Source organism: Sturnira hondurensis, unplaced genomic scaffold (assembly GCF_014824575.4).
Source record: "Sturnira hondurensis isolate 20B ecotype Veracruz unplaced genomic scaffold, ASM1482457v3 Scaffold0008782, whole genome shotgun sequence".
Taxonomy (NCBI): domain Eukaryota; kingdom Metazoa; phylum Chordata; class Mammalia; order Chiroptera; family Phyllostomidae; genus Sturnira; species Sturnira hondurensis.
Genome location: NW_028081413.1, coordinates 108,240 through 131,225, shown reverse-complemented (window position 1 = coordinate 131,225; position 22,986 = coordinate 108,240). Strand labels below are relative to the sequence as shown.

The 22,986-nt window shown below is 38.9% G+C and overlaps 1 protein-coding gene and 1 pseudogene across 2 annotated transcripts in view; both read left to right on the top strand.

Moving 5' to 3' along the window:
• MGA (MAX dimerization protein MGA) overlaps window positions 1-22,986 on the top strand; it is a 136,844-nt gene that overhangs the window by 8,008 nt on the left and 105,850 nt on the right. The gene's annotated exons all lie outside the window — the stretch shown is intronic.
• On the top strand, window positions 20,317-22,312 carry LOC118993550 (actin, cytoplasmic 1-like; annotated as a pseudogene).

The following is a 22,986-nucleotide window of genomic DNA, read 5'->3' as shown; positions in this document are numbered from 1 at the left end:
CTCCTATTTCTACCTCTCTTCCCCTGTCTAAAAATAAATAAATAAAAACTTTAAACAAAACCAAAACAATATGGAGTCTGGTGAAATCAGCCAGGGAGTAGAGGAGAGGGCTAGTGACTGATTGTTGAGACTTAGTTGAAAAGCAAGGACAAGATGAATAGGTTTCATTTAGTTTTCTTTTGTGTCTGTGTTAGCGTAGTATTTACTGAACAACATCAATATGGTGTAATATTAAATAATGCCATTGAGATGATTGTAATATAATTTAAGCTCTTCCTGTTACGTGAGCTGAATCCTCAGGTATTTGTCACTGTATTACTTAGGGATTTCCACTCTCTGGGGCATAAATTCCAAATTTCATAACTTAGCATACCAGAGCCATCATTCTCTGATTCTACCCTACATTTCTCTACTCTTCTTCTGTTTCTTCTTTAATACTCCTATCATTCTCTGACATTTAGAACTTTTATTTGGCAAAAGAGAGTAAATAATTAAAACTAGATTTTTAAAAATTCTATTAAATATATTTTATTGATTATACCATTACAGTTCTTTTCCCCCCTCATTCCCCTTCATCCGGCACACCCCCTCCTCCACCATTCCCCCCTTTAGTTTATGACCACATGTCTCAAGTTCTTTAGATTCTATATTTCCCCTATTATTCTTGCTCTCCCCCATATCTTTTTTTACCTACTGTCTATGCTACTTATTTTCTATATCTTCTCCCCCCTTCTCTTCCTCCCACTCCCCTGTTGCTAACCCTCCATGTGATCTTCATTTTTATGGTTCCACTCCTGATCTAGCTGTCCTTTTGGTTTGCTTTTGTTTTAGGTGTTGTTATTAGTAACTGCAAGTTTGCTGTCCTTTCACTGTTCATATTTTTCACCTTCTTTTTCTTAGATAGGTCCCTTTAACATTTCATATAATAAGGGCTTGGTGATGATGAACTCCTTGAATTTGACCTTATCTGAGAAGCACTGTATCTGCCCTTCCATTCTAAATGAAAGCTTTGCTGGATAGAGCAATCTTGGATGTAGGTCTTTGGATTTCATGACTTAGAATACTTCTTTCCAGTCCCTTCTTGCCTGTGAGGTATCTTTTGAGAAAACTGCTGACAGTCTGATGGGCACTCCTTTGTAGGTGACTGTCCCTTTATCTCTTGCTGCTTCTAGAATTCTCTCTTTCATTTTAATCTTGGCTAGTGTAATTATGATGTGCCTTGGTGTGTTCCTTCTTGGGTCCAACTTCTTTAGGACTGTCTGAGCTTCCTGGATTTCCTGGAAGTCTATTTCCTTTGCCAGACTGGGGAAGTTCTCTTTTATTATTTGTTCAAATAAGTTTTCCACTCGTGGTTGTTCCTCTTCCCCTTCTGGTACCCCTATAATTCATATGTTGGAATGTTTAAAGATGTCCTGGAGGTTCCCAAGCCTCTCCTCATTTTTTTGAATTCTTGTAACTTCACTTTTTTCTGCTTGGTCATTTCTTCCTTCCTTCTGGTCCACCCCCTTGATTTGAGACCCATTTTCCTTTCCATCACTATTGGTTTCCTGTGCATTTCCCTTCATTTCAATTAGTTTAGCCTTCATATGTTCCTCTCATTTGTGACTATAATCAACCAGTTCTGTGAGCATCCTGATCACCAATGTTTTGAATTGTGCATCTGAGAGGTTCACTATTTCTTTTTCGCTTAAAGTTATCGCCTCTGGGGCTTTGAGTTCTTCTGAGCCATATTTTGGACTGTTTGTGCCTGTTACGTATGAGGAGCGGAGCCCTAGATGTTCACCAGGGCGGGGCAGCTCAGTCATTGGGTTGTGACGCTGTATGTGGGGGCGGGGTCAAAGGAAAGCAATGGTGGCTCCCTCTGCTACCTCCTGGTGCTGCAGGGGCCACGAATGTGAGCCCGCTGCCTCTGGGGCCTGTGCGTTCTCTCTCACTGCTCACTCCTCTGCTGGTTTATCTGCGCGTGAATGTGTGACCTCAGCCAGCCCACCGCCCTGCGCCCTCACTGGGTCTGCCTGACGTGGGGCTGCCTGTATGCCTGGGGTCGGGAGATCTTTCTTGCCTATCCCCACTCTGCTGCTGGCTCCGCCCCTCTTACTGGTCCGGTTGTTGGTTGTTATCGGACTTCCGTATAGTTCAGTTTTCTGTTCTTTGGCTGCGTCTTTGTTCACCAAGCCTTTGTTGTGTTCAAACTTGGCTGTGGGAGAAGACACAGTGTTCCCACCTATGCCTCCATCTTGGCGGAAGTCTAAAACTAGATTTTAAAATACACAATCATATGGACCGTCAGCTGAGATTTTTAGAAATTTTTTTTATGGTGACTTTTTGGTGTCAGGAGTCTTAGTTCAAAGACAGTTTAGGAATATTTTAATCTCTAGGACTGAAGAATGCTTATTCTTTGGAGGCAAGCTAGTATAATATTCTTCCTTCACTTGCCCCCTTTCCCACCCACCTTCTCAGTAGTCAGGAATTCTATTTTAACATTACACGTGTACTTTGAGCTCTTTGCTGTAGAAGAAACCTAGTGTAATAAGTTCAGTAGACTCAGCAGTACTCTCCCCAGGAATGTCCATTAAACTATTGCATAGAAGGAGGCTTAATCATGTGAATTATAGGTGTGACCATTTTAGTCTTTGAGCTCAAAGTAGGCTTAATTATTTTGTCATTCAATTGTAAGCATGTATTGAGTGCTTACCTTATATGGGAATTGTATGAGGTGCTATAGGGGACACACAAAAGAAATGATGAAAGACATGGTTCCCCACACATGAATCCCTGACAGTGTAGTCAAGGAGCTGAAACGTAACATTAAAAAGGAATTTAATCTTAACAAGCAGTGTGCCAGTAGGCGAAAAGTATAAATCAAGGACTTTGCATTTCAAAGCCCGTAATTATATTCTCAGAGTTATATGCAGTCTTATCTCACATCAGTCTTTAGCATTTTGACCTGACCTGAAAGCTCTGTGATTTTTCCTATCCTTCAACATTTCTAGTTTCAGTAAGATATTGATTGGGCTTTTTGTTTGATGTGATGATAGCCCTATATAGAGAGTGCCCTGCCAGTGTATTGCATTTAAACATTTTGTTCTTTCCCATTAATAGAGCAAATACAAGGGAATGTCATTTATCACTTATAAGTATAGGAGGCATACTTTCATAGTTTGTTACATGTAGGTTTTTCATTTTCTACCTAAGGGTAGGGGAGAAGAGTATAGAACTTAGAGAACAAATTATTTTTGTGTGTATAAATGTGAGCTTAAAAGTACAGTTTACTCTTGAACAACATGGTAGTTAAGGGCGCTGACTCCTGCACAATTAAAAATCCACATGTAATTTTTGACTCCTCAAAACTTACCTACTAATAGCCTATTGTTGACTGGAAGCCTAACTGACATCATAGACAGTTGATTAACACATATGTGTATGTGTTATGTACTGTTGTCTTATAGTAAAGTAGCTAAAGAAAAAATGTTATTAGGAAAATGATAAGGAAGAAAAAATACATTCACAGTATTCTATTTTTAAAAAAGATTTTATTTATTTTTAGAGAGAAGGGAAGGATAAAGAGAGGGAGAGAAACATCAATGTGTGATTGCCTCTCATGCGCCCCCTATTAGGGACCTGGCAAGCAACCCAGGCATGTGGTCACACTGGGAATTGAATCGGTGACCCTTTTGTTAACAGGCCTATGCTCATTCCACTGAGCTACACCAGCCAGGGCTATAGTACTCTACTATGGAAAAATCCATGTATAAGTGAACCCATGCAGTTTAAACCTACGTTGTTCAAGGGTCAGTGGTACTTACTTTTTAAATTTTTTGTTATAAAAGCAGTTTTCTTATCATTTGAGGAGATATCAAAAATATAGATAAGCACAAAGAAGGAAATAAAAAAATTTCTACCACTGTTAACCTTACTGATACTTCTAGTCTTTTTTTTTTTTTTTTTTTTGTGGCAAGTCCCCCTTCCCTCAAGGAACTTATTATACCAGTCATCAGGACATTTTGTATTTTTTGTTCTTTATTGATTTCCGAGAGAGAGAGGCAGGAAAAGAGAGAAACATCGATTTGTTGTTTTACTTATTTATGCATTCATTGGTTGATTCTTGTATGTGCCCTGATTAGGGATCCAACCTGCATCCTTGGGATATGAGATGACCCTCTAACCAAATGAGCTACTTGCCCATGCACAAGTTTTGTTTTTTAGTTATAAAATGAATAACTCAGATACCTGTAGAAGCATAAAGAATTCCCAGTTATTTCAATCTTTCTTTAATACATCATAGTTTCTATATACTCCTACCACACTTATTTGCTTTGTTTAGTACTCTTAAAAGATGGTGCCCAGGCTTCCAGCCAAGATTGAGGTGTAGGTAGATAGATACCCTTTGCCTTTTTGCACAACCAAAAGAAGGATAACAACTAATTTTAAAACAAAAAACAGTCAGAACTGCCAGATGATCGAACTGTATGGAAGACCAACAACCAAGGAGTTAAAGAAGAAACATTCATCCAGACCGGTAGGAGGGGAGGAGATGGGCGGCCAGGATGAATAGGATGTGTGGTAAAGGGTGCTGCAGAACCAGGTTAATGAGGCAGAGGCTGGCGGACTGGGTGGTCCCATATTCACCTGCGAATAAATTGGGAGGGACAATTGGTGAGCGAGACAGACTGCGCAACCCAGGGGTCAAGCATGGGGAAAGAAAGCCTCAAAACCTCTGGCTATAAAATCTAGTGGCAGTTTTGGTGTTGGGAGAAGATCCCAGTTTCGCAGGAGAGTCCTTTGGAGGGAACTATGGGTCCTAGAATGTACACAAACCCTCCCACCAGGAATCAGCACCAGAAGGTTGCAACTTACCTGTGGGTTGTTGGGGATGTGACTGAAAGCAGGGCAGAGCCAAACAAGCAGCATTGTTCCCTCTCTGACTCTTCCTCCATGTGCAGTACCACAATACAGCAAAGTGAGTTGCCTGCCCCTGGCAAATAACTAAGGCTCTGCCCCTTACAACAGGACAGGTGAGGCAAGACAAAAAAATATGGTCCAAATGAAAGAACAGATCAAAACTTCAAAAGTAGAACTGAGTGAAGAAGAGATAGCTAACCTTATCAGATGCAGGGTTCAAAATACTGGTAATCAGGATGTTCACAGAAATGGTTGAGTATGGTCACAAAATAGAGGAAAAAGTGAAGGCTATGCAAAGTGAAATAAAGCAAAATATACAGGGAAGCAACAGTGAAGGGAAGGAATCTGGGACAGAAGGAAGAAATAAACACCCAACCAGAACAAAATGAAGAAAAAAGAATTCAAAAAAAAAGAGAGAGAGAGGCTTAGGAACCTCCAGGACAACTCTAAATGTTCCAACCTCAGAATCATAGGGGTGCCAGAAGGGGAAGAGGAAGAGCAAGAAATTGTAAGCTAATTTGAAGAAATGATGAAGGAGAACTTCCCCAGTCTGGCAAAGGAAGTAGACTTCCAGGAAGTCCAGGAAGCTCCAAGAGTCCCAAAGAAGTGGGACCCAAGAAGGAACACACCAAGGCTCATCATAATTACATTACCCTGGATTAAAGATAAGGAGAGAATCTTAGAAGCAGCAAGAGAAAAGGAGACATTTCCCTACAAAGGAGTGCCCATCAGACTGTCAGCTGATTTCTCAAAAGAGACCCTACAGGCAAGAAGGGGTTGGAAAGAAGTATTCCAAGTCATGAAAGGCAAGGACCTACAACCAAGATTACTTTATCCAGCAAAGCTTTCATTTAGAATGGAAGGGCAGATAAAGTGCTTTTCAGGTAAGGTCAAGTTCAAGAAGTTCATCACCACCAAGCCCTTATTATATGAAATGTTAAAGGGACTTATCTAAGAAAAAGAAGATCAAAACTATAAACAGTAAAATGACAAGAAACTCACAACTATCAACAATTGAACCTAAAACAAAAACAAGAACAAACTAAGCAAATACCTAGAACGGGAACATTCTGTGGAAGATCACACAGAGTATTGTTAGCAGGGAGGGAGAGGGGGCAGAGTGGGGGAGAAGGCACAGGGAATAAGAAGCATAAATGGTAGATACAAAATAGATGGGGGGTGGTTAAGAATAGTATGGGAAAGGGAAAAGCCAAAGAACTAATATGTGAAACCCATGGCCATGAACTAAAGGGGGCACGGTAGAGGGAGGGGGTTGCAGGGCAGAAGGGGATAAAGGGGAGAAAAAAATGGGACAACTGTGTAGCATAATCAGTAAAATACACTTAAAAAAAACAGATGCTGTCCACAACAAGATACAGTGAAGTCCAGATTTAAGCAAGTCAGCCCAGCATATAGAGGAATTATTTCTGCCCTGGCTGCTGTGGCTCACTGGATTGAGTGCCAGCCTCTGAACCAAAAGGTTACTGGTTTGATTCCCATTCAGGGCAAACGCCTGGGTTGCCTGCCAGATCCCCAGTGTGGTGTGTGAGAGAGGCAACTGATTGGTGTATCTCTCACATATCAATGCTTGTTTCTCTTTTACCCTCCCTTTCCCTATGTCTTAAAATAAATAAATAAACCAAACTAAAATAAAGAATTATTTCCTGTCAGGATCTTGGTACCACATCTTCATTTTACAGTTTTTTGCATATGTGTCCCATTTGGGCTTATATTGGACTGACTTTGTTGGTATTTAAAACTTTAGTTTTGCTAACATATTCTAACAATTTTCCAGTCATTTCCTAATAACTGTTTACCTACTGGTGTGACAGAACTGGCTAGCTTGTCTTTCATATATTTTTTGTTTTTCCTGTGTACCTTCATTAGAAGAAGCTAGTAGCAGAACATTGAAACATTAGCCAGTCAGAGAATATAAAGAGCACAAAGCCTTTGGAAAGTCTACCCATTTTATAGTTATTCTCCAAATAATATAATGATGACTCTTCATTTTCTAGCTACTTTCTTTAGAATTCCTGATATGGCAGAAAGTGAGTACTTGGATATTAATCAGAAACTGACCTCTTGTCTTTGTCTTCAAATACTATTGAAAACCTGTTGGTTTTTTTTTTCAGGAAAATATTCCATTGTAGTCTTATCCTTATTTATCCAACACTATATCCAAACTCTGTCGCCTGGCAGCCTTCCATTTTTCATGGCTGTCATTGGCTCTTATATTCATAAACCACGGATTGGCAATTTTTTTCATGTAGGACCAGATAGTACATATTTTAGGCTTTGTGGACCAGAGGGTCACTCCCTCAATGGCTCAACTGTGTCATTGTGTTACAAAAGCAGCCATAGACATGACATAAATGAGCAGACATGACTGTGTTCCAATACAACTATTTATAAAAACAGACATCATGTTTTGATAACCCCTGTCATACATCTACCACCTTTATCATCTGTGAAGATAGAATAGCAGAACGCTTGGTTGGAGATATTTTTCCTTCAGAATATTTGAAGGCCTTGCTTCTAGCTTCCAAGTGTTCTTTTTGAGAAGTCTCTCTCTATTCTGATTTCTTGATCCATTGTTTAAACCCATTCTCCCCAACCCCCAGGCTTCTCCTGGTTCCTACTACTATTGTGTGTTCCTCTTATAAGTTACTTAAATTTCATAATTTTTCCTCATCACTGGGAATGGTAATATCTGAGTCTTGTGAGAATTGATGACAAGAATGTAAAGCGCTAAAAACAGTGCTTGGCATATGGTAAGCACTTAGTGAATATTTGTTGCAATTATCATATCATAGTTTATAAACGGAAATGCCTTTTTCAGTGGTTTTGAGAGAGAGTAACTATTTCTTGGAGCTGTGGGGTTCCTATAGTATGGATTTTTGATTTCATAGACAAAGTCTGGAATAGGTTGAAGCCATACCAGGGGGCATAGGGTTAGAGTGGGAATGAGATAATTTTGTAGCCCTGAGCTAGTACAGAGGTTGGAGTCACATAAGAATTTGGTCCCAAGTTCATGCACTGAGTTTGGAAGGAGAGGTCAGAGTACAGATGTACCTTTTTCCATTCAGGTGACCCCTTCCTTACCAGGATTATACATGTTAGTGTCAATCATAGTATTTTCCAAGCTGTTAACTGTGTTTATATTTTTGAAATGAAAGCTTTCCAGCACGTCAGGTTACTTTTTAGTTCTTTTAAAGTGCTGTCCTTGCCTTTTTGTTTTAAATACTGTTGTTTTTGTAGCCAGCATTTTATATGGTCATTAAGAATTTAAGATAATTAGATTGATAGAAGTAACCAATATTGGTTCCATTTGAAATAGTAGATTTGAAAAGAACCAGCTTTTTCCAGATTAAAGTATTTTCATGCATACTTTATTTCCTCAAATTTTCCTTTTTTGTTTTATTTGAGGACACTGCCTTTTGAGTGGCATGCTAGGAAAGATGTGGTTAGAAACAGACTTGCATTGTCTTTATGACAAATAGGGAATCATCATAAAAGTCATCAATTATTTATTTAAATGTGTTTATTTTTGCTAAGCTTTAGATTATATGAAATACACTTGCATTGCCCTAAAACTTCAGCTAGTTATTTTACTACTAGTGTTTGGTCTAACAGGATGGGAAATTCATTCCCAGTCCCCCCAAAATAGCTATCTTTTATGGAGGCATTGTTTTGTTAAGTACTGTTATCTAACTTAATCTCCTAAGGGTCTCTTCCTCCTGACATTGTTCTGTTATAGTATATTCTTATATATCAGCCAGAGGAATGCTATTAAATCAGAGATGTTGCTAATATGCTTTCAAGTCAGGTCATATCACGCTCAAAATCCTCTAATAGCTTCCTACTCCTGGTAAAATAGAAGCTAAAATCTTGATAGTGGCCTACCAGGTTCTGTATTATCTGATGCTTCTTATTTCTTTGACCTCATCTTTTACTACTCACTGCCCACTCTCAACTCTGTCTCCTTAGATTCCTTGTTTTTCCTTGATCATGTTCTTTCATTACTGATTTTGTCTGACTGGAACACTGCCTGGCTTGTTTCCTCAATTCTTTCTTCTTTTCTTTTTTCTATTTAAGAGCTAGAGGAAGGAAGGGGGTGGGACACACACATACACACACACACAAACCAACATTGACATTGATGTGAGAGAGAAACAGATTAGCTGTCTTCTGGTTTGTGCCCTGGCCAGGATTGAACTTGTAACTTGGGTATGTGCTCTGACCAGGAATTGAACCTGCAACCCTTCAGTCTACAGGACAACACGCCAACCAACTGAGCCACATTGGTCTGGTCTCCTTAATTCTTTCATGTCTTAATTCAGATTTTGCTTTTTTCTCTTTCTGCTCTGCTTAATGATGTTTTTCTTTAGCACCTCTCATTAGGTGACATGCCATATATGTTATTTATTTTGCTTGTTTATTTTACTAATATTTAAATAACCACAGGGCAGAGATTTTTGTCTGTCTTGTTTACTGCTGTCTCTATATCACTTAGAACAGTGTGAAGCACAGAGTAAGTGCTCAGGAAATGTTTGCTGAGTAAATTAGTAAATTGCTGCAATGTTATGACATGATCATTGTTATTATCTTTATTCTGCAGATGAAGAAACTAAAGCCCAGAGAGGTTAAATAATTTGTATAAGATCATGATGTAGCTGTTAACAATCCTGCTGAATGGCTCTATTTCCTATATCTCATCATGCCTTCTGTGCTCAGTCATAGGACATAATTATTACTATTGTTTTTAGGACATTATTTGTGTGTGAATATCATATACATATTCAAGTTTTTGTGCCTTCACTCATTTTGTTTCCTTACTGGGAGTATTCTTTTCCTTTTCTGTACTCTATTGAGGTAGAACTTTATTTGCACAATAAATGGTGATTTAGAGGAGAGTCAAATGTATGAAAGTTGTTGGGGAAGTGGAGGGATGAATATTGTGAGACAAGGTCACATGATAGGAAATGCATGTATGTTCAGGAAACAGGTTTGGCCAACGTGAGGTTTTGTTGAGGGGTATGATAGATGGTAAAATTAGAGAGGAACAGGGTTATCACCCTATTACTGAGAGCTTTGAGCCTCAGACTAGGGAGCTGATGTTTTTATCTTGCTGCCCCTTGAAGCAGAAGAGTGATAATGTATAACACTGCTTTAAAAAATACTTGATTTTACTGTGGTGATAAGAATGGCTTGGAGTGGTAAGAAGCTCAAATGAGGAAGAACACTTTAGGAGCTTATTATTATAGTGATACAGTTCTGAAGTGTGGCAGTGAGGACTGAAAGTAAGAATAGAGAGTGAAAATTAAAGCACAGATATAAGTTAAAATGTGACATAAAATTCAAACTCCTTACTGTGGTCTTTGTGATTTGACCGTTGCCTATCCCTGCAGCCTTACCTCCTACTACCTTTCCTTTTATTTTCTATGCTGTAGTCCCACGGGCTCTTCCTTATCTTTGTCTGGAATGTTCTTCAAGTCTGGTTCCTTCCTTGTCATTCAGTTCTCAGTTTAAATCACCTCTCGATTTTTCTGATTACCAGTTTTAAGTAAAGTCCTTTACTGCTTCATTCTTTTTCACTATCATAGTATATAATCACTACCTGGTTTTGAAATGTGGTCCTGGCTGGTGTGGCTCAGTGGATTGAGGGCAGGCCCGAGAAACAAAAGGTCACTGGTTAAATTCCCAGTATGTGCATATGCGTGCCACTCCTGTTAGAGGCTGGTGAGAGGCAATCAGTTGGTGTTTTGCTCCTTCTCCTTCTCCCATCCTTGTCCTCACTCTAAAAATAAGTAGGTAAAATCTTTTAAAATGCATATTTGCCTGTCATAGAATGTCAATCCCATGAGAGAAGGGACTTTGTCATTTTCACTGCTATATTGTACCTAGAAAGGTACCTGGCACTTACTGGGTTTGAAATAGGTCTTGCTAAATCCTCGGACTTGGAGGAATTCTCTGAATCCAAAGTTTTCAGCTTGGATATCTGTACCATTGATTGAAATAGAAAAGTCTGTAGGGATTTTGGATTTTGAAGCGAAGGTAGAGTCTGAGGTGGGGGCAGGACATCTAGGTGGTGATGTCCAGTAGTAGTGGGAGATGGTCAACTGTAATTTGCTAGAATGTTTAAGACTGAAGTTATAATCTTTTATTTTTATATTTTACTATAGTGTAACAGACATAAAGAAAACTGGACATTTTAAATGTATAGCTTGATGCATTTTTTACAAAATGAGCGTACCCTGTATTTAGCACCTGGATCAAGGAAGAATTATTACTAGTCTCATGAGGCCCCCTGGTGATTAGCAGTAGTAATCTTTTAATTGGTATTTGTTCTATATTTCTTTTGATTATAAACATTTTGAGGTAAGAGCTACATCAAAGTGGTTTAATAAGGTGATATTTATTGGTTATTGCTTAGAGGAGTGTTATTTTAATTAATAGTCAATCCTGGATGAGGAAGGCATTTTCTCTAGGATTATACTATGCAGGACTTTCTGGCAGTTTCTTCCAGTCTTTGTTTTTCCCCTTGTCTCTGAACTGCTGTAGCATCAGTCCATTCTACTTGATTTAACACTTTATTTAATATTCTGTCTACAGTTCTTTAATTTTTTTCACGTGTTCAGATCATATCCCTTAGTAGAAAGTAAGATTTTTGAGGTTAGGAACCTTGTCTTGCCCTTCTTTATGAATTCTCTTAGTTCTTGTTATAGTGGTGATTGAATAAATGCTAAGTTAGTACATCATGGTGAATTATTTTGAACCAGTGCTACATTGGTATTGTATGTTTGCTATGAAGAGTTCTTCAAATGATAATAATAATAAACAGAAGTAACATGCTCAGATGCAAATTATGCTCACCATATAGCAAACATTTTTAAATGTTTTGACACATTTTTTAAAATTAAACTTTTTTTACCTGGTCTTAATTACTTTTTGTGTGACACCTATTTTAAAGACTAAATCCTAACTAAGTATATTTGAAAACCTTAGATTCTCCGTATGTAATGTTATAATTACTGCTGAATATCCTATAAAATAGCAGAGGCCTTGCTTATGGTAACAACAAAACCTTTGAATTACATTACTATTAGGGGGTGACAGGCATGAATTAATATTATGATATTTCCACATTTATCGGATCTTCATAGGTAGTTATCAGATAGCTTTAAGTGTAAGGGAGTTTTTCATGATATATTTTTATTTTAAAGCATTTCAGTTTTCTCATATATATATATATATATATATATATATATATATGAATTTAGATAGTAACTGATTTTCTTGGGGCAGCTTTTAAATTTAGTATCAGGTAGGCAGATATAGTGAAGAAATATGTGGCATTAACTTTGTTTTCCTGAATGACTTGAAAACACAGTATGAGCCTGTACAAGTGGGTTGGAAGGTTGCCCAGTTCAATTGAAGATTAAATAGCTATATATGTACCTGAAGCTGAAATTTTGTTTTGTATAATACTTTTCACTGGGTCATGGAGAGACCAACTCCCACGATGTAGCCACAAATAAATGTAATGAGGGAGATGTTAATGCCCTAGGTGTCTTAATTTCAGTGAATGTTGTGTCTAATCACCTTAAACTTACTACTTTTATGAGATTTTCACAGTCACTTTATTTTTTTGAAAGTCTTCATGAGACAGGTTGTTTCAGAAAATATGAGCATAATATTACTTAATTCTACATATTTCCCAATGCTGTATTTGTTCTTGTTTGATTTTCTTGTAGCACTTTAGTATTATCTCCTTCTGAGAGCCTCTCTGATTGAGGGACAACCATATTTAAGTTATTTTTTTGTTAATTTTATTTATTGGAAGGGAGGGAGAAAGAGAAGGGGAGAAGCATTGATGCTAGAGAAAAACATCAGTTGGTTGCCTCTTGCATGGCTCTACCTGGGGAGATCTGGCTTGTAACCCAGGCATGTGCCCTGACCCAGAATTGAACTGGTGACCCTTCATTCTCTGGGACGATGCCCAATCCACTGAGCCATGCCGATCAAGGCTAATTTTATTTTTTGAAGCATATAAATAATATGTTATTTGTACAGTAAAAAAATCAAATGATACTGAAGTTCATAGATTAGGAAAAAAATTCCTTTCTTAATAGTATCTTCTTTGCACCCTGCTTTCCCTCCTCTCCTCCAATCTTTTTCCCTCCTCAATACTGCTGTTAATAACTTGGTATGCATCTTTTTTCAACTTTTCATTCATGTTTACATATACAGCTGTCCCCATTTATCTGTGAGGATACATTCCAAGACCCCAGGTGGATGCCTGAAACCACGGATAGTACTGAACCCTATGTATATTCATACATACTATGTTGTTTTCGTGTACATACCTTTTCATTTAAAGGAAGCTCTTTAAAGCTTTCTGGCACATCTGAATTGTCAGCATTGCTATTCTTTTTTTTTAAATCCTCACTTTAGGATATTTTTGTTGATTTTAGAGGGAGAAGAAGGGAGAAAAGAGAAACATCAGTGTGAGAGAGAAACATTGATCAGGAACATTGATGCACCCTGACCAGGGATTGAACCTGCCACTTAGGTACATGTCCCTTTTGGTGTATGTGATGATGATGTTCCAACCAACTGAACCACCCAGCAAGGGCACCAGTATCACCACTGCTGCTCTTTGGGGCCATTATTAAATAAAATGAGGGTTACTTGAACACAGCAAGCACTATGATATCAGGGCAGTTGATCTGATAACAGAGATAGCTACTAAGTGACTAATTGGGGTGGTGGTGGTAGGGGGTATCTGGTAACATATACTGCATGGATACAGGGGCAAAGGGATGATTACTACATCCTGGGCAGGTCAAAGTGGGATGGTGTGAGCTTTTATCACACTACTTAGAATGGCAGCAATTTAAAACTCATGAGTTGTTTATTTCTGGGATTTTCCATTTAATATTTTTGGACTGAAGTTGACTGCAAGTAACTGAAACCACAGGAATTGAAATTCCAGATAAGAGGGATTTTTGTGTGTATGTGTGTATATACATATATATCGTATACACACATGTTATTTTATTATTGTTTAAATTTTATTTATTTATTTTTAGAAAGGGGGAAGGGAGGGAGAAAGAGAGGGAGAGAAACGTCAATGTGTGGTTGCCCCTCATGTGGCCCTCACTGGGGACCTGGCCTGCAACCTGGGCGTGTGCCCTGACTCACATGTTATTTTTTAAACCTGAATGGAAACATCAGGATTTTTTTCACTTAATATATCTTAGAGATCTTCCTTTGTTTGTACATATAATTTTATCTCATACTGTTGTGTATTGTGTTTATTACATAATTTATTTAACCATTACCTAAATGTCCTTGAGTATGATATTTTCCAGATTATTTTAATCGTTGCTACAGTGAAATCTATGTTAATAGTTCTTGTTTGTATTTTGTGTGTAAATGTTCATATTTCTAGACATGATAGATGTAAGAAGTGAAATTGCTATGTTGAATGTATGTGCTGTTAACTTGATTTTTCCTTTAAGATTTATTTATTTATTTATTCATTTGTTTTTAGAGAGATGGCAAGGAAGGGAGAGAAACATTGGTTTCCTCTGGTATGCACCCTTACTGGGGACCAAACCCTGCAACCTAGAGTATGTGCCCTGACTTGGCATTGAACTGGGAACCTTTTGCTTTGTGAGATGACACCCAACCAACTGAGATGACACACTGGTCAGGGCAAATGTATGTGCTTTTAAAACTTGATAAGTGTCAGATTGCACACAAACTGAGAGTACCTACTTCCTCACACCTTCTGACAAACTGAATATTTCTTGGTCTGAAAAGGATTGATACATTGTTTTGATTTGCCATCTTCCTGATCAGTGGTGAAGTTGGGCATTTTTCATATGATTATTGGCCTTTGTATTTTTTTGTGAATTGCATATTCATATTTTTGTCATTATATATATTGGATATTGGAATTCCTTGTGTTTGGATATTAGTTTAGATATTAATCCTCTACATGTCAAGTATGCTGTTAATATTTTGTCCCAGTCTATTATTTACTTTCAACTTTTAAAAATGGTGTTTTCTACAATATAGAGGTTTATTTTTTATTTTTATATTTTATTGATTATGCTATTACAGTTGTCCCAATTTTTCTCCCTTTGTTCCCCTCCACCCAGCTCTCTGTACTCCCTCAGGAAATCACACCATTCATTGTTCATGACCATGGGTCTTGTGTGTTTAAGTTCTTTGGCTATTCCACTTCCTGTAGTATACTTTACATCCCAGTGGCTTTTCTGTAACTACCTTACTGTACTTCGTAATCCACATACCTCTTCACCCATTTCCCCACACTCTTCTCCCATCTGCAACCATCAAAATCCTTTCCATACCCGTGATCCTGTCTCTGTTCTTCTTGTTTATTTAGTTTTTTAGATTGAATTGTTGACAAGTATGTATTTATTGCCATTTTATTGTTCATAGTTTTGATCTTCTTTTCTTAAATATGTCCCTAAACATTTCGTATAATAATGGTTTGGTGATGAACTTCTTTAGTTTTTTTCTTGTCTGGGAAGTTGTTTATTTGCCCTTTGATTCTAAACGATAGCTTTGCTGGGTAGAGCAGTCATGGCTGTACATTCCTGCTTTTCATGACTTTGAATATTTCTTGCCATTCCCTTTTAGCCTGCAAAGTTTCTTTTGAGAAATCGCCTGACAGTCTTATAGGAACTCCCCTATAGTAACTAACTGCTTTTCTCTTGCTGCTTTTAAGAGTCTCTCTTTATCTTTAACCCTTGGCATTTTGTTTGATGTATCTTGGAGTGGGCCTCTGTGCATCCAATTTGTTTGGGACTCTTGTGCTTCCTGGACTTGCATGCCTATTTCCTTCACCAAATTAGGGAAGTTTTTCATTATTTTTCAAATAGATTTTCAATTTCTTGCTCTTTCTCTTCTCCTTCTGGCACCCCTGTGATATGAATGTTAGAACACTTGAAGTTGTCCAAGAGGCTGCTTATACTATCTTCATTTTTTTGGATTCTTTTTTCTTCTTGTTCTGATTGGTGGTTTTTTGGTTCCTTATGTTTCAAATCATTATTTGATCCCCGACTTTATTCACTCTACTGTTGTTTCTCCATAAATTGTTCTTTATTTAATTAGCATGTCCTTCGTTTCTAGCTGGATCTTTTTTATGCTGTTGAGGTTCTCACCAAGTTCCATGAGCATATGTATAACCAGTGTTTTGAACTCTGCATCTAATAGATTGCCCTTTTGTTTAGTTCTTTGTCTGGAGTTTTGATTGGTTCTTTCATTTGTGCCATATTTCTTTGTTTCCTCATTTTGGTAGCCTCCAATGTTTGTTTCTTATTTATTTATTTATTTATTTAAATATATTTTATTGATTATACCCTTACAGTTGTTCTGTTCCCCTCCTTCATTCCCCTCCACCCTGCACACCCCTCCCCCACCATTCCCCCCTTAAGTTTATGACCACGTGTCTCAAGTTCTTTTTTTTTTTAAAGATTTTATTTATTTATTTTTATAGAGGAAGGGAAGGGAAGGAGAGAAGGAGAGAAATATCAGTGTATGATTGCCTCTCATGAGTCCCCTGCAGGAAATTGGCCTGCAACCCAGGGATGTGCCCTGACTGGGAATCGAACAGCGATTGTGTGCTTCACAGGCCCGCGCTCAATCCACTGAGCCACACCAGCCAGGGCTCAAGTTCTTTAGATTCTATATTTCCCCTACTATTCTTGCCCCCCCCCCTATCTATTTTCTACCTACTGTCTATGCTATTTTCTGTACCTTCTCCCCTCTTCTCCTCCTCCTCCCACTCCCCTGTTGCTAACCCTCCATGTGTTCTTCATTTCTATGGTTCCACTCCTAATCTAGCTGTCCTCTTGGTTTGCTTTTGTTTTAGGTGTGGTTGTTAATAACTGAGAGTTTGCTGTCCTTTCACTGTTCATATTTTTCATCTTCTTTTTCTTATATAAGTCCCTTTAACATTTCATATAATAAGGGCTTGGTGATGATGAACTCCTTGAATTTTATCTTATCTGAGAAGCACTTTATCTGTCCTTCCATTCTAAATGAAAGCTTTGCTGGATAGAGCAATCTTGGCTGTAGGTCTTTGGATTTCATGACTTGGAATACTTCCTTCCAGCTCCTTCTTGCCTGTAAGGTCTCTTTTGAGAAATCCGCTGACAGTCTGATGGGCACTCCTTTGTAGGTAACTGTCCCCTTATCCCTTGCTGCTTCTAGGATTCTCTCCTTCATTTTGGTCTTGGCTAATGGAATTATGATGTGCCTTGGTGTGTTCCTTCTTGGGTCCAACTTCTTTGGCACTCTCTGAGCTTCCTGGATTTCCTGGAAGTCTATTTCCTTTGCCAGACTGGGGAAGTTCTCCTTTATTATTTGTTCAGATAAGTTTTCCACTCTTGGCTGTTCCTCTTCCCCTTCTGGTACCCCTATAATTTGGATGTTGGAGGTTCCTAAGCCTCTCCTCATTTTTTTGAATTCTTGTTTCTTCATTCTTTTCTGGTTGGATGTTTTGTTCTTCCTTCTGGTCCACTCCATTGATTTGAGTCCCAGTTTCCTTTCCATCACTATTGGTTTCCTGTGCATTTCCCTTCATTTCAATTAGTTTAGCCTTCATATGTTCCTCTAATTTGTGACTAAAATCAACCAGTTCTGTGAGCATCCTGATCACCAATGTTTTGAGCTGTGCATCTGATAGGTTGGCTATTTCTTGGTCACTTAAAATTATTGGCTCTGGGGCTTTGAATTCTTCTTGAGCCATGATGTTTTGGTCTGTTTGCTCCTGTTAGGAATGAGGGGCAGAGCCCTAGGTGTTCACCAGGTTGGGGAAGCTCAGTTGTTGGGTTGTGATGCTGTATGTGGGGGCGGGGTCAAAGAGGGGCAATGGCAGTCCCCTCTGCTGCTTCCTGCCGTTGGGGCCTGCGTGGTCCATTTCACTGCTCGCTCCGTCTCACTGCCTGCTCCTTCACCTGGTTTATCGGTCTGGCTGAATGGTTGATTGTTGTCGGACTTTCATATAGTTCAGTGTTCTGTGTTTTGGTTGCATTTTTGTTACTAAAACTTTGTTGTCTTTAAACTTGGTTGTGTGAGGAAGCACAGTGTTTCCACCTACACCTCCATCTTGGCTGGGAGTCTGTGTGTTTCTTTTTTTATTTATTCAACTTTAAAAAATCTATTTATTTATTTATTTAGTTAGTTAGTTAGTTTTAGAGAGGGGGAGGAAGAGAGGGAGAGAAACATCAACGTGTGATTGCCTCTCGCATGCTCACCTACCAGAGTCCTGGCCTGCAACCTGGGCATGTGCCCTGACTGGGAATTGAACCGATAATCCTTTGGTTCATAGGCTGGCACTCAATCCACTGAGCCACACCAGCCAGGTGCATGTTTCTTATTATACAGTTAATTAAAACTAGTCTCCTTTGATTAATTTAATTTTTCTAAAGCTTTAAATATCTAAAATTATTTTGGTAATTGGAAATAATGGAATTTAATTCATTTTGCTTTGTTTTCCTTTTGCTGTTTTGGGTTGACTACTATAGAAATTAATTCTGCCAATGTCATGGTAAGGCAGCTATTGTTTTTTTACATCTGGTGGATGGTACCAGTTGGGATCAATATACTTCCAACTTTTCCCTGGGTTCTGGGATTAATACTGTCTCTGGTCAAGGAGAACTTAAGAAGTCCTAGTGCAGGTATAAGTCAATTTAGGGCTTAAGTTTTTTTTACTATTATAAAAATGCTACAGTTCATACTCTATAGATTTCTAGAAGTGTAGTTGCTGGGTTTGAGGATGAAAAATGAAAGACTGGTAATTTTACTCTCATTAATAAATTTTATGAGTTTTTGTTTCTCTGTAGTCTCACCAGCAGTAGATATTGTGTTTTTTATTTTTGCCAGTTCAATAGATGAAAAATGGTATTTTATTTTATTTTTTTAAAGATTTTATTTATTTTTAGAGAGAGGGGAAGGGAAAGAAATGTCAGTGTATGGTTGACTCTCCCGTGGCCCCCACTGGGGACCTGGTCTGCAACCTGGGTTGTGCCCTGACCGGGAATCAAATCAACGACCCTTTGGTTCAAAGCTCATGCTCAATCTACTGAGCTACGCCAGTCAGGGCTGGTATTATATTGTTGAGTTTAATTTACATGTTCTGATTTCTAATGAGATTAAAAATCTTTCAGTAGAGTTATTGAAATATATTTCTTTGTATGTGAATTGCCTTTCTTTAAAAATTTTTTTTATCCTAGGATATGTTTATTGATATTAGAGAGTGAGCCTTGGCCGGATGCTACATTGTCCCGAGTACCTAAAAGGTTGTGGGTTTGATGACCGGTCAGGGTGCGTACTTGGGTTGCAGGTTGGTTCCCTATTGGGGTGTGTACAGGAGGAACCAATTATAAATTATAATTATTTGTCTATATGTTTTTAGGGATTTTTTTCCCAAACTGTCACTTACATCATTTTGTTAATGTGTTAGCTAACTGAAGTTTTAAAAAATTATTTTTCTGTAGTAATATCTGTACACCTGTTATGTTTTTTCTTTTTGGCTTTCGTCAGTGCATTTAAAATTAAATAACTTTGTGACTTTTAAGGAATATATTTATTATGTAGACCTTAGTTATGTTTATGTAATAACATATTTTATTAATATGTTACTTAATATGCATAAGATAATATGCATATTTTATTAATAAAATTACTAGATTTGCCTGCCTCCTAAGCATTTACATTCTAAGTGGAGGAAAAAACAGACAAGCATAGAATGCTTTACCAGTGGGATCTCAGGTCTCTTACTTACTAGAACCTGACTTTCACTGTATGCTTGATATCTTAAGACAGCTCCTTTTACATAGTTAAAAGTCAGAAATGTTTGAATTTTGCTAAGTATATCAGGAAGAAACATTACATAGATTTTTGTTTCTTAGAAATATTCAGTATTTTGATTTATCAAGTATTAATTTTTGCAGAACCTGTGTCATGTGTTTGAAGGATCATGAGAATGAATTTCTGCCCTCCAGGAGTTTAGGATGGGGCATGACCAAAGGCACTATGTATGTGTCCAGTGAGTGTTTGAAAAAGTTCAGTGGAGAAAAAACAAATTATCTGCAGTTGAATAGTCTGGCTAAAGTAGGTGGAGAATCTGATTTGATTTTGGATCTGTGATGAGTGAGAAAGATGAGTGAGATTTTTCTTTGTGCTAAGAAATACACTCATTGTACTTTATGAGAATAGTGACTTTTATCTATATTGTCACTATATCCTCTTAACATCTAGAAGAGTGCTTGACATGTGGTAAGGGTGACTCTCAGTGTTAAGAACATATCAAAATGTTATTTAAAAAACGAATGCAAGGTTGAGACCATATTCACTCACTAGCACAGACCCCTCTCCTTTGAGGTTCTCTGCTTCATCAGTCCACAGTGGCGGTAGCTCACCATGGATGATGGTATTGTTGCCCTTATGGTCAATAATGGCTTTGGCATGTGTAAGACTGGCTTTGTAGGTGATGATGCTCCCAAGGCCATTGTCCCCTCTATCATGGGTGCCCCTGGTACCAGGGCATGATGGTGGGTATGGGAGTCCAGAAGGACTCCTACGTGGGTGATGAGGCCCAGAGCAAGGGGGCATCCTGCCCCTGAAGTACCCCATGGAACATAGCATTGTTACCAACTGTGATGACGTGGGGAAGATCTGGCATCATGCCTTTACAGTGAATTGCATGTACCCACCAAGGAGCACATGTTGGCCCCTGAACCCCTAGGCTAGACCTAGATGGTTTTGAGACCTTCAGCATCCCAGCCATGTACAAGGGAGACCCCCCAAAATGAAATTTATTTATAAAGATTGTGTATTTTTTAAGGTTTTATTCATTTATTTTTAGAGAGAGGGAAAGAAGGGGAGAGAATTATTGATGTGTGAGAGAGACATCAATCAGTTGCCTCTCGCCCGCCCCTGACAGGGGACCTAGCCTACAACCCTGTGTGCCCTGACTGGGAATCGAACCGGTGACTATTAGGTTCACAGCACTCAGTCCACTGAGCCACACCAGCCAGGGCTGTATTTATTTTTACATATTTAAACTTCAACCTTCCAAGTACTCTCCATTTGAAGCAGTACACCCTTTGAGACTTTTACACTGCTCAAAACAATTCTTGAACTCCTTGATTTTGATGCCTTTTAGTGCTTCTACTGTTTTTTGTTTCACCTCTTCCGCATCAGCAAAATGTTTCCCTTTGAAGACTTGTTTCATTCCAGGAAACAAAAAGTCTCTCTGGGTGAGATTGGGTGAATAGGGAGGGTGGGGCATGGGGTCATGCTGTTTCTGGTAAAAAACTACTGAACATTTAATTTTGGTGTGGGCAGGTACTCTCGTAAATCACCCATCATGTAATGGGCAAATGTACTAAGTCTTCAAAAAAAAATTCACTGAAGCTGAGCAGCCTCTCATACCATCACCAGCTGGTACACTCATTGATAGAGATGGGTTCCTAGAACATTCACGTAGTGCAGGAAGCCTGTACCACAGGGGGCCTGCCCTCCAGAAGATAATTCCTGTTTTTGGGGTGTCCCACCTCATATGAGACCATCTAGGCTGTGTTGTCTTTGTAAGTCTCTGGAGGTACCAGTGGCTTTGTGGTGGACTCTGGTGTTGGGGTCACCTACACTGTGTCCATCTATGAGGGCTATGCCCTTCCCCATACCATCCTGTGTCGACACAGCTGGCTGGGACCTGAAGGATTACTCATGAAGATATGCAGTGCAGCTACAGCTTCACCACAGCTGAGTGGGAAATTGTGTGTGACATCAAGGAGAGGCTGTGCTATGTCACTCTGGATGTCAAGCAGGAGATGGCCACTGTAGCTACAAGCTACAAGCTACCCAACAGTCAGGTCATCACCATTGGCAGTGATCAATTCTGCTGCTCCCAGGTCCTTTTCCAGCCTTGCTTCCTGGGCATGGAATCCTGTGGCATCCCTGAAACTAACTTAACTCCATCATGAAGTGTGATGTCGACATCTATAAGGACGTATATGCCAATATGGTGCTGTGTGGTGGGACCACCTTGTACCCAGGCATTGCTAACAGGATGCAGAAGGAGATCACTGCCCTTGCTCCCAGCATGATGAAGGTTAAGATCATTGCACTCCCTTGGTGCGATTACTCTTTGTGGAATGGCAGTTCCATCCTGGCCTCACTGTTCACCTTCCAGCAGTAAGCAGTTGTTCAATGAGTCTGGCCTCTCCATTGTCTACTGCAAATGCTTCTAAGGGACTGTTACTTAGTTGGTTACACCCTTTCTTGACAAAACCTAACTTGCGCAGAAAATGAGATGAGATTGGCATGGCTTTATTTGTTTTTTACTTGGTTATTTTTTTGGTGCTTGTCTCAGTTTTTTTTTAATTTAAATTTTATTTATTTGTCTTTAGAGAGGAAGGGAAGGAGAGGAGAGAAATATCAATGTATGGTTGCCTTTTATGAGTCCCCTGCTGGGAACTGGCCTGCAGTCCAGGCATGCGCCCTGAGTGGGAATCGTACCGCGATCGTGTGGTTCGCTGGCCTGCGCTCAATCCACTGAGCTACAGCAACCAGGTTGTCTCAGGTTTTAAAAACTGGAACAATGAAGGTGACAGCAGTCTGTTGGAGTGAGCATCCCCAAAGTTCTACAGTGTGGCCAAGGACTTTGATTGTACATTGTTATTTTTTTTAATAGTCATTCCAAATATTGTGAGATGCATTGTTACAGAAAGTCCCCTGCCTGCCCAAAAGCTGCCCACTTTTCCCTAAGAAGGGCCAGTCCTTGTCCAAGTCTGCATAAGGGAGGGTGGTATCATTGCTTTTGTGTAAATTATATAATCTAAATTTTTAAATAATCACTTTAATACTTGTTCTTTCTTGTATTTTTATTTCGAATGGTCTGCCATCATGGTCTCCCATTTTGTCCCCAGCTTGAGTTATATGAAGGCTTTTGGTCCCCCTGGGAGTAGGTTGAGGTGTGGAGGCAGCCAGGGCTTACCTATACATTGACCTGAGACCAGTTCAATAAAGTGCATCTCTTAA